Here is a 12,641-nt window from a genome sequence, read left to right on the forward strand (position 1 = left end):
CAAACTCTGACATCAGAAATTAAATTACAGCATTAATTTTGACTTGAAATATTTGAACAAACAAATTAATAGCACACAGTGAATCGCAAGTCTGATTAATCTGAAATTAAATTTGACCAAAAAAATATAAAATCAAGATGGGAGATAAGAAATGGGGGAAGGGCAGAAGGCGAGAAATGCAGCATCATAGAAAGTGCTCCCCCAGAGTGTGCATTTTACCAACTACCACTGCTAAATATAAACACTCTGATATGATCCTCCGTTTTTAATGTAAACCATAGCCCCATACAGTAGGTACCATTTAAATGAGTTAAAAATACAAGCATTGAGCAAATCCAGCTTCCAGCCTGACACCCCCCCCCCCCCTCGCTTCTTGGAGCTTGGACCTTCCTCCAGCGCCGGGGGGTTGTTGAACTCCTGGGCTCCAGCGGCCGTGCCTCTACTGAAGAAGCTTTGGGAAGCAGATGCAAGGCAAGATGCAGAACAGAGAACCTTTGTATATGAAAGTAGCTTACAGAGACATTGAGCAATAGAATCACATGGTTTTGACCCATCGACCTCTGGGTTATCTACCCAGCACACTCACGCAGCACTACTCTACTTCTGTGCTCCTAGCAGCTGGATCGTGGATCAGTTTAAAGTAGGTCGTATATCTCTGATTACATCGGTACACAAGGCAGTGAAGAAAGGTTTCAGCACACTGGCCTTCATCAGTTCGGGAATTGAGTATAGATGTTGGCAAGTTATGTTGTAGTTATACAGGACGTTGATGATGCTGCACCTGGAATATTGTGATCAGTTTTGGTCCCCTTGGTGTTCTGACTTCTGACTTCTTCAACTCTGGGTTTGTGTTGAACTTGATGGGATACTTTGTCCAACTCAGCATGTTTAAACAGTATCTCTCAGAGGGATTCATCTGAAACTTTTCAGGAGGTGAGCTCAACAAGATTGAACTATTCAAAGTTACTTGGACTCTATTTTAAACTTACATCAGGACCAGTAGTCAGAGACACGTACAGCATGGAAACAGACCCTTCGGTCCAACTTGTCCATGCTGACCTGATATCCTATATTAATCTACTCCCATTTGACAGATTAAACTACTCCCATTTGACAGCACCTGACCGATATACTCTGGCAGCTCATTTCATATATGTACCACCCTCTGAATGAAGAAGTTGTCCCTTTAATTTGTTTCGCCTCTTACCCTAAACTTATGCCCTCTCGTTCTGGACTGCCCTACCCAAGGAAAGGACATTGTCTATTACACTGTCCATGCCCCTCATGATTTTATAACCGCTATTAGGTCACTTCTCTGCCTCCGATGCTCCAGTGAAAACAACCCCACGCTATTCAGCCGCTCCCTGCAGCTCAAACCCTCCAACCCCCAGCAACATTCATGTAAATCTTTTCTCATAGATAAGTCACTCTTTCAGTCCTGAAGAAGGGTTAATACCCAAAACGCTGACTACTCCACATCCTGGTGCTGCCTGGCTTGCTGTATTCTCCCAACCCCCGGCTTGCCAAATTCGGTTTGCAATATGTAGTGGCTCAGTGTTTACCACTGCAGCCTCACAGTGCCGGGGACCCAGATTTGATTGCAGCCTTGGGTGGCTGTCTGTGAGGAATTTGCACTTTCCCCGAATGTCTGAGTGAGTTTTCTCTGGGTGGTCCTGTTTTCTTCCATAAACCAAAGATGTGCAGGTCATGTGGATGGGCCATGCTTAATTGCCCATAGAGTTAGGTACATTAGTCAGAGGGAAATGGGTCTGGATGGGTTACACTTCGGAGGGTTGGTGTGGACTTGTTGGGACAAATGGCCTGTTTCCACACTGTAGCTAATCTCATCCAATACATTTGTTACTAACGAATGGCAGAGTAGGCCAAACTTCTTCTCCAATGTTCTTGCGGTCTTAGGTTTCTCTGGATCATTTCATTGGCAATGTGCAGTCCCGGGCTCAATGAGCAACAGTGTCCACTGAAGGCAAAGCTCATAGAATCATAGAACCCCCACAATGTGGAAACAGGTCCTTCAGCCGAACACATCTGCACTGATCTTCCGAAAACTAACCCACTCAGATCCATTTTCCTACCCTCCATAACTTGCACACAGACTCCCAAGGGTGGAATTATTCCTGGGTTCCTGGTGCCATGAGGCAGCAGTGCTAACCCTGAGCCACCATGGAGTTGTGATTGTGGCGTGTCGGGAAGGCAATTGCAGTCCAGCAGAAAACAAAAACAGCCCATCTACTCTCCCACTGCACCCACTGTCAGAACTGGCAGGAGGTTCAGACCTGGGAGGTGACTGAAGGCATCATTACTGGTAGGATCTGATTGCTGGGAGCGCTGGTGCCCCCGCTGGTGCTTCCGCAAGTTGTAGGAAAACATGAACCTCTTCCCACACTCGGTCCAGCTGGAGGGCATCTCCCAGGTGTGGGCACATTGGTGCTTCAGTAGGGCAGAGGAATTGCTGAAGGCCTTCCCGCACTCAGGGCAGCAGAATGGCCTCCCCTCCTCCGCCACTGTCCCCCCCCCCCCAAACCCCCGTGTGGTCCAGCTGGTGATTCAGCAGTGTGGAGGAGCAGGTAAAGACCTTCCCACATTCGGCGCAGGAGAATGGCTTCTCCCCGGTGTGGATGGACTGGTGCCTCAGCAGGGCAGACGAATTGCTGAAGGCCTTCCTGCACATAGGGCAACTGAACGACCTCTCTACCATTTGGACACAACAATGGGCCAGCAGGTCGGAGGAAAGAGCAATGCCCCTCCTGCAGTTGGGGCAGAAGAACGGCCTCTCAGTGTGGACCCACTGGTGTCTCAGCAGGTGGGAAGAACTGCTGAAGGCCATTTCGCACTTGGGGCGGGAGAACAGCCTTCCCCGGTGTGGACCAACTGGTGCGTCAGCAGGGCAGAGGAATCACTGAAGGCCTTCCCACACTCAGGGCAGCAGAAGGGCCTCTTCCCCTCTGTGGACCCATTAGTGCTTCAGAACCCTTTCAAATTTCACAATATCCTCTGATTGGAGGAACACCAGAATTGCACACAATATTCTAAAAGTGGTCTCACCAATGTCCTGTACAGCCACAACATAACTTCCCAACTCCAATTCAGGCAGCATTCAAGCAGCTTCGAAATCGACGTTTCGGGCAAAAGCCCTTCGTCAGGAATAAAGGCAGTGAGCTTGAAGCATGGAGACATAAGCTTATCTCTCCATGCTTCAGGCTCACTGCCTTTATTCCTGACGAAAGGCTTTTGCCTGAAACGTCGATTTCGAAGCTACTTGGATGCTGCCTGAACTGCTGTGCTCTTCCAGCACCACTAATCCAGAATCTGGTTTCCAGCATCTGCAGTCATTGTTTTTACCTTCCCAACTCCAATACTCAGTCAGAGGATTGGGAACGCTTTCAAAACCCACAAAAAACAAACAGGAAAGAATGGAGGGACAAACCGAATTTTTGAGAGTCAGCTTGGAAGCATCACTGAGAAATCGGCGGAATGGGTTTATTGGGGACGCGTTCTCCTTAAATACACTATATACGTATTTCTCTTGTGGTCTTCGTAGTTTCTCTGTGCTGCAGTGTGTAGTGGCTCGTTGAAATAATGTCCTGATGCAGCTTCGTTTGTGAGTGTTGGGATGATTGCTTCTGTGGTTAAGTATTTGGTTTGTGTATGTTGTTTTTCTGTAGATGCTAGTTTGAAGTTCCCCATTGACTGTTCGCTCTACTGTGACATCTAAGAATGCAGTTTATTGTTGTTCTCCTCTTTTGCAAACTAGGAGCCCCCTCAGGCCATAGTCTAACTGCTTGGAACACCAATATACAGACTAGTCAAAGGCCTCCACTGAGGACTAAAACACCAAGTCGAAGATTCATGCCACTCCATTTACTCCATCCAAGAATTCCTGAACACCAAAGACACGAAGATAGAAGAGGATGGAATAATGTTGTCCTTTGACATAACAGCCCTGTTCACATCCATTATCATCAATGTGACCAAAGAAAACTGAAGACACTACTCGAAGAACTAAAGACAAAAACACAGCACCAACTTCAGCAGCAAAGATAACACTGTCAACCTCGTGGAACTGTGCCTTACCACCCACTTTATAATCAGTAACAAGCCCTACAAACAAATCAACGAAACGCCCATGAAACACTTCTGTCATCAAAAAATGAAACAAATTAGAGGAAACCTACAACACCATCAACAATCTCCTTCCTAGCATAAAATTCGCAAAAGAGGAGAACAACAACAAAGTGCCATTTCTAGATGTCACAGTCGACTGAACAGTCAATGATAAATTCAAAACAGCCTCTGCAGGAAAGCAACACACGCGAACCAAGTACTTAGCTACAGAAGTAATCATCCCTACACCTACAAACAAATCTGAACGAGGGCACTATTTCAACGAACCACAACACACTGCAGCACCCAGTGACTCCGAAGACCAATAAGTAAATCTACAGCGCATTTAAGGAGAATGGGGAGCCAAAATGACACACTGCAAAGAGCTTCCCTGACCGGGAATCGAACCCGGGCCGCAGCGGTGAAAGCGCCGAATCCTAACCACTAGACCACCAGGGGGACGACAACGACGTTTGACAGCCCTACTGAAAATTGCTTCCCTGTCCGGAAATCGAACCCGGGTCACGATATTTAGAAGGCTTCCACCAAAGTTGTTTCTTGTATCCATTGCTCCCGATGCGGTCTCCTCTACATTGGGGAGACTGGAGCCCCGTCGCAGAGTCAAGTCACAGCGTTTGAGGGAACATCTCCAGGACACCCGTCGCCCTGTGGCCCAACATTTCAACCTCCCCGCCCACTCTGCCAGGGACATGCAGGACCTGGGCCTCCTCCATCGCCCCTCCCTCCCCACCCGATGTCTGGGGTAAGAACGTCCCAACTTCTGCCTCGGATACATTCAACCCCAGGACATCGATGTGGACTGCACCAGTTTCCTCATTTCCCCTCCCCCCACCTTACCTCAGTTCCAACCTTCCAACTGAGCGCTGTCCTCAGGACCTGCCAATCTCCCTTCCCACCTATCCACTCCACCCTCCTCTCTGACCTGTCACCTACGTCCCCAACCCCATTCACCTATTGTACTCTTTGCTACCTTTGGCCCAGCACCCCCCAATTAATCTCGCCACCCCTGGAAGCGTCCTGCCTCTGTTCCTGATGAAGGGCTTTTGCCCGAAACGTCGATTTTCCTGCTCCTCGGAAGCTGTCTGACCTGCTGTGCTTTTCCAGCACCACTCTGATCTAAACTCTGGTTTCCAGCATCTACAGTCCTCACTTTTGCCTACCCAATAAACCCAGTGTGCCAATTTCACATCAACAAACTGACACAAGCGGACACAACGTCTACAGAAACCCTAGCACATTACTTTACATTAAAGACATCTGGGAAATGATGTCCAGACAACTCAACCCTCTCAGCATCATGGTCGCCCACAAACCTCCCAACACACTCAAACAGCGGCTAATGAACCTGAAATACCCGATACAAACAACCAGCAAACGAATGTTATTTATAAAATACCATACAAGGAAATATATACATGAACTCTGCCACACAGGTCTCTGTGGCAAGAAATGCTGGGATGAGATAAGGAAGATTTTTTTCAGCCAAAACGAATCGGCACTGACTGGACAGCCATTTAAAATCAACGCTGTCAGCCCAGGATGGAAGACCCGAAGGAATGGACAGTTTTCTTATTTCCTGAAGATTTACAAAGCTGAGACTGGGTTTTGGTGCTTGTTCCCTTTCCACTCCCAAGAGCCGCAGTGGTTGGGGCGGTGTGTTGGGGAAAGTGAAATGTGCCCGTGAGCAGCGTGTGGGGCTATTTCAGCTTCCCCTCCTCTGACAGCGCTGTGAGTTGACTCAGATGTTCTCAGGGACATTTACTGACGCGAGACAGTGAAAGGATTCTCATTCCCGCAGATCGGGAACTCAAACCGTGTGCCGGCTTCAGGACAATGAGAAAGATTAATTGGGGTGCGTGAAGAAGCTGTGAGCTGCATTTCAAACAGGTAGGTGGAGTCAGATGCGTCATCCATTGCGCCCCGGGCCTGTGCGGATCTGACACCGCCATGCTGCAGAGTTCTGACGTTAACACGGACATGCGCAGCAATGGGAACATTCACAAGGTGAACAACCAAAGATAATCACCGTCACTGATTCCCTTCCACAGGCCCAACTTTGTGAAGCAGTATCTTTCACTGGCAAATCAAACATATTAATCCTCAGGTGCCTGCATAACTTCGATCACGACTTCACGCCCCTCACTGTTCTAGTCTCATTTCCAAACACTTGGCTCATCGCCTCAATAGCAGCTCTGTGGATATCTGCTTGTTCCACCCTGTCAGGCAGATTCCCGACCAGTCCCAATGTGATTGAAATATTTCAACCCGTCCACTGATTGCATTTAAAAAAAACCGTGGAGCAATCTCCCTTTTCTTTTGACGTCGTTTCTCAACTGTAGTCGGCAGGGTTCACACCTGCGTGGGGGAACCGCAATGGATTTCATGTCCATCGCATTCACCACTCGGCCCACCAATACGGAACCACACTGACAGCTTCATTTCCCAGGTCTGTCTGCCTGTGGAGCTGCGAAAGAGTAAATCATTGCTGAGTTTGTTTGAATCCAATCACTTCACAGGTTTCAAAAGGGTTAAATATCTGCAAATGGCGAGTCTGGGTGTTTCATCCCGAAAGATGAAATGGACGTTCAGTCAAAAACAGAAATTGCAGGAGCAACTCAGGAGGTCAGGCAGCATCTGTGGAAAGAGAATCAGAGACAATATTTCAGAACTCGTTTTTTTCCTCATCCAGGTACAGCCAAACCTGCTGAGTTTTTCCGGCAGTTTCTCTTTCTGTCTCGGATTCTCAGCATCCGCAGTCCTTTACGTCAGAAATTCAATCAATTCAGAAACCCCTTTGTGCTGCCTCAGTGGAAAAGATTTCCGTTTGGGAAACATTTTCCTGAAACCATTAAGAACGTGCACGTTTGCAGCCAAGAAAGCGGTAGGAGCGAGAACAAGAAACACACCGTCCCTGGGTGGTCTCGAACCACCAACCTTTCGATTAACAGCCGAACGCGCTGACCAATTGCGCCACAGAGACAGACCCGAGCACCAGGCCCACAGTGTCTTTGAGGAACCTACTATTCAATTCATAATTCAACCCGCCCCGCCCAAAATTACCATTGTCTTCTATCAGTTTTACTTTTCCATAATAAAGCCTTGGACATTCATTATGGAGACATGGGGACAGCCTGATCCCACCATCTGCAGGCACATCCATGTCACGACGAACGAGCTCTCCTACACCGGGGCCATCGCCCACCGAGCCTTTCAGTGTTTTGCCTTTTCCCGAATTTTCTCATTGGCCCCGAGCCGAGAATGGGTTTGAATTCCTGATGTGCAGAGAATTCTTTCAATGTCTCGGGTCAGTTCATGTCCCGAGAATATCAGAGTCAATCAGCCTCTTAAACAAGGGGACGGTGTCTGGACTGTCTCTGCTCAGTCCGTCAGTTCATCTTTCATTCTCTTCTAATTCCACTTCCCAAAGAGTTTCTAAAGATTCACAAAGCTGGAGACTGGGATTTGTGTTTTACTTCCTGAACATTTTTCCACCTGCTAACTGACAATATTTTGCCAAAACCTCTTCCCCATTGTAACACATGCATCATGTCCAGGGATGAGCAATTTCCATTTTGTGGAGACATTCCCAAGTTTGGGAATGTTCTCTTTGGAGCAAAGAAGGTTAACTGGAGATTTCCAGGGGTTTTTGTCAATAATGGGAGAAGACGTGGTGTTTTCGCTGCTCGTTGGATGCTGCCTGAACTGCTGTGCTCTTCCAGCACCACTAATCCAGTATTTGGTTTTCAGCATCTGCAGTCATTGTTTTTACCTTGTTGATTTTAACCCTACTGCGAATCCTCTTGCAAGGATGCCTGCCTTGAAGAAGTTTTCCTCCTCTCTCTACAAGAATCTCAGTGAGTCCCTCTCCCACTGCAACTCCCAGGTCATTTCCTCTGCTCTGAAGCTCTTCAACCATGTTATGAAACAAACTCGGTACCACAGCCACATTTGCCTAGTTTCAAACTTCCAGCTCAGTTACTGTCTCCTTGACTTGTCCGACCTGCCTATCTTCTTTTCCACCTATCCACTCCACCCTCTCCTCCTTGACCTATCACCTTCATATCCTCCCCCACTCACCCATTGTACTCTATGCTACTCTCTCCCCACCCCCACCCTCCACTAGCTTATCTCCCCAAGCTTCAGGCTCACTGCCTTTATTCCTGATGAAGGGCTTTTGCCCGAAATGTCGATATCGCTGCTCGTTGGATGCTGCCTGAACTGCTGTGCTCTTCCAGCACCACTAATCCAGTATTTGGTTTTCAGCATCTGCAGTCATTGTTTTTACCTTAATGATCAGAAGAACCTATTGCCACTGACTAGGGTCAGTTACCAGAGGACAGGGATTGCAGTTCTTTAATGGAAAGCAGCATTTGTGTAGAACAAACACAGCGAATACTGCAGAAAGCCAACGGGTCGAGTAGCATCAGTGGAAAGGTAAACAGAGCCGACGTTTTGAGTGTGCTACGGTTTTTGTTCAGAACTCAGTCATTTGCCTCTTCCCGAAGTTGGTCCAGGTCTGTGTCTCAATTGACAAACACATGGCAAGTGCAGTGCTGCAATGTGAAGTTATAGCCTTTGCTGTTTAAAAAAAAAAGCAGTGCATTGTTGAAATGGTGACATATTGGAATGTGGAGAAAGTGAGGACTAGAGGTGAAAGTCGAAAAAAGTGGCACTGGAAAAGCACAACAGGTCAGGCAGCATCTGAGGAACAGGACAGGGAACGTTTCGGGCACAGGCCCTTCATCAGGAATGATGTATGGATGTATAGAGGGGTCTCAGAGTCCCTCCACACCAGTCAATACCAGTTGTCGGGCAGATGCAGCAGGCAATGAGCGAGGCAAGTGGTAAATTACGAAGAGGAATTGAGTTCAGAAGTGGGGTCATTGAACATATTCAAGGCTAAGTTCATCTGAGTTTTGAACAACAAAGAAGTGGATGCTTATCGGGGGAGGTAAGAAAATGGTTTTAAGACCAATACAGGTCATTCACAGAGTCTGACAGCACTGAACAGACCCTTCATCCAACTAGTCCATGCTGACTGTATTCTCAAACTAAACTCGGCCCACCTACCAGTGTTTGGCCCATAAACCTTCGAAACTTTCGTATTCATGTACTTATCCAAATGTCTTTTAAACGTTGTAACTGTACGTGTATAAAATCATGAGGGGCATGGATAGGATTAATAGACAAAGTCTTTTCCTGGGGTGGGTGAGTCCAGACCGAGAGGGCATGGGTTTCGTGTTAGAGGGGAAAGATACAAAAGAGACCTAAGGGGCAACTTTTTCACGCAGAGGATGGTACGTTTATTGAATGATCTGCCAGAGGAAGTGTTGAAGGCTAGTTCGATTGCAACATTTAAAAGGCATTTGGGTAGGTGTATGAATAGGAATGGTTTGGAGGGATATGGGGCCGTGTGCTGTCAGGTGGGACTAGATTGGGTTGGGATAGTTGGTCGGCATGGACAAGTTGGACCAAACAGTCTGTTTCTGTGCTGTACCTCTCTATCTCAATGTTCAACATACTCAGTGACTTGGCCTCCACAGTTTTCTGTGACAATGAATTCCATAGATTCACGACTCTCTGGCAAAAGAGATTGCTCCTAATCTCCATTCTCCCTTTATGCTAAGGCTATGCCCATGGGTATTAGTCTCTCCTCCCAATGAAAACATCTTCCCAATATCCACTCTGTCCAGGCCGTTCAATGTTCTGTACGTTTCAGTTAGATCCCCCTTGAATGTGGGCCTGTTAATCAGCATGAACCAAACCCTTCAGGATGAGGACATCCGTGATGAGATTCAACAAAGTGAGAATGGAGGGCGAGAGTTTGGGATGGAGATTTTCATCTTTTAGGGAATAAGGTAGGAAAGAAAGTTTAATATAAATTATAATTGATCAGATGAGCCGATGAGCCAAGGAGTAGTGGATGGAGTTTAATTTAGACAAATATGAGCTGTTGCATTTTGATGAGGCAACTCAGGGCAGGACCTATGTGGTTAATGGTCAATTAATGGAATTCTGTGCTCAAGGAAGCAGTAGAGGCAGCTTCATTAAGACACTGTTGGATGGGTTTTTTGCGTGGTAAGGGAATTCAGGGAAGTTGGGATAATGCAATTAAGAGGAGCTGAGACGATTGATCGATCCGCCATGATTTTAATGAATGGCGGAGCAGGGTCGATGGGCCAAATGGCCTACTCCTTCTATTACTTTGAAACGATAACCCTGCGTTTCCCATGGCCAACCCACCTAACCTACACATCCCTGGACACTGGGCAATTTAGCACGGCCAATCCAAATCAAGGCCAGTGAGCAATGCAGTGATGTGGAAACCAAACACCAGAGAATGATAGAAAGGGACAAGAAGAATAAATGTACGAGCAATCAAAACTGGATTCTAACCATCACAAAAAATAAGACTAAAAGCTCAGTATGTGAATGTGTGCTCCATTGTAACAAAAGCGAATTAATTGACTGCACACATTGTAGAGAATAATTATGATCAGAGACTCCTTACAGAGATATGGCTTCAGAATGACAAGGATTGGATCCGGAATATCGAGGGGATACGTGGCATTCAAGTCGAGTGAGAGGCTCAGTAAAGGTAGAGGGTGGGCACGAATCAAAGCACTGATAACATGGTAGTCTGGTGTCAGCTCGGATTTCAGGTCCTGATTTCTCTGTCCTCTAATCTCCCTGTTCCCACAGGGTTAAATATTATCTGTTCTCAGCTCTGCTCGATTTCTGTTGAAGCTTTGACCCCCTTTTACACCTTCTGGAGCAATAAAATATTCTGAGCCTCCTGGGAATGACACCTTATCTATACCCCTTCTGATTTTAAAAATCTCTATAAGGTTAACTGTCAACCTCCTCGGCTCCATTGGAAAAATGTCCCAACTTCTTCTTAACTCAAACCCTCCATTCCCTGCAACACGCTGGTAAAGTTGGGAATAGGGAATTGTATGAAATCACATAAATGTACTGTCTGAAACAATCTAGCTGTGTTCTGGCCTGAGATATTGTGAGTCCCTGGTGTAAGTAATTACGAATGCAATAATTTTGGTCACAGAATTGAAGAATCATTTTGCAACAAAGGGATCTACTTTGAGAAGGAGGTAGTGGTCATTTCTAGGGTAAGTGAACAGTTTGTAGATCAGGGAGATGAAGTTCCAGACACTTGGGAAGGGCAAGAAATGAATTTGATGAAGAAGACAAAGAACTGTGGATGCTGGAAATCTGAAACAAAAACTGAGAACACTGGAAAAACTCAGCAGGACTGGAAGCATCTGTGGAGAGAAAGCAGAGTTAAAGTTTCGAGTCCAACAACTCCTCTTCGGGATTCTGAAATAGTTTGTGAGAACCCCTTAAGTCATCTGCCCAGCTTTAAGACCACAATACACAGGAGCAGGATGAGGCCATTTGGCCCATCGAGTCTGCTCCACCAGTCGATCATGGCTGATATGTTTCTCTATCCCATTCTGCTGCCCTCTCCTCATAACCCTTGACCCCTTATTAATCAAGAACCTATCTCTGTCTTAAATGCCCTCAATGACTTGGCATCCTCAACTCTTCTCCTAGTGGAAACATCATCTCCACATCCACACTGTCCAGTCATAGAGTAGCACAGCGCTGCCTGACCCACTGTGATCTCCAGCATTTGTTGTTTTCAGGAAGGATTCCAGCATCTCCAACAACGCGCTTCTAAATTTTGTGCTCAGTTGGTTAGCTCTCCCTGGATGCCGTGAGATTTAACCTTACACAACAATCCACTGTGTGGTACAATTAACAAAGTTCCCAGCCCCCACCTCTTTCTGCACACATGGGCAGCACGATGGATCAGTGGTTCGCACTGCTGCCTTACAGCGCCAGGGATCTACTTTCGATTCCAGCCTTGGGGCGACTCTCTGTGTGGAGTTTGCACATTCTCCCTGCCGTGTCTGCTGGGTTTCCTCCGGGTGCTCTGGTTTCCTCCAACATCTAAAGGTGTGCAGTTTCGGGAGAAGTGGACATACTAAATGGGCCCATAGTGTGCAGGAAGTGTAGTGGAATGGGATAGGGGAATGTGTCCATATGAGTTACGCTTTGGATGGTCGGTGTGGACTTGTTGGGCTGAATGGCGTGTTTCCACATTGCAGGAATTCTACGTGGCATTCCCCCAACTCCAGAGTCTCAGCAGTCTTGGCTTTTCCCATGGACAGTGTGGGGGAGGGAAACAATGTTTTACACGGGAGTAAGGTTCTGTGAGTGTGAAGCTAAAAGGAAACGCAGTGCATTGCTTCAGCTGTTTTGCCCGGTGGACCAGAGGCTAAGGGGTAATCTTACAGACGTTTATAGAATCATGAGAGGCATAGACAGGGTAAATAGACAAGGTCATTTCCCTGGGATGGGAGAACTCCAGAACAGGAGGATAATATGTTTGAGGTGAGGGAGGCAAGTGTAAGGAATTATCTGCCGGAGGAAGTGATGGATGTAGGTCCAATTATAACATTTAAAAGGCATCTGGA

The 12,641-nt window shown here is 46.9% G+C and overlaps 2 non-coding genes across 2 annotated transcripts; both read right to left on the minus strand.

Annotated features, from left to right (window-relative positions):
• Positions 1-4,509: 4,509 nt before the first annotated feature.
• trnae-uuc (transfer RNA glutamic acid (anticodon UUC)) lies at positions 4,510-4,581 on the minus strand. The gene has a single exon. It is a non-coding gene; the product is annotated as a tRNA-Glu (tRNA).
• A 2,468-nt stretch (positions 4,582-7,049) lies between these two features.
• On the minus strand, positions 7,050-7,123 carry trnan-guu (transfer RNA asparagine (anticodon GUU)). The gene has a single exon. It is a non-coding gene; the product is annotated as a tRNA-Asn (tRNA).
• Between the last annotated feature and the right edge of the window lie 5,518 nt (positions 7,124-12,641).

The sequence above is a fragment of the Chiloscyllium punctatum genome, chromosome 36, assembly GCF_047496795.1.
Source record: "Chiloscyllium punctatum isolate Juve2018m chromosome 36, sChiPun1.3, whole genome shotgun sequence".
NCBI lineage: Eukaryota > Metazoa > Chordata > Chondrichthyes > Orectolobiformes > Hemiscylliidae > Chiloscyllium > Chiloscyllium punctatum.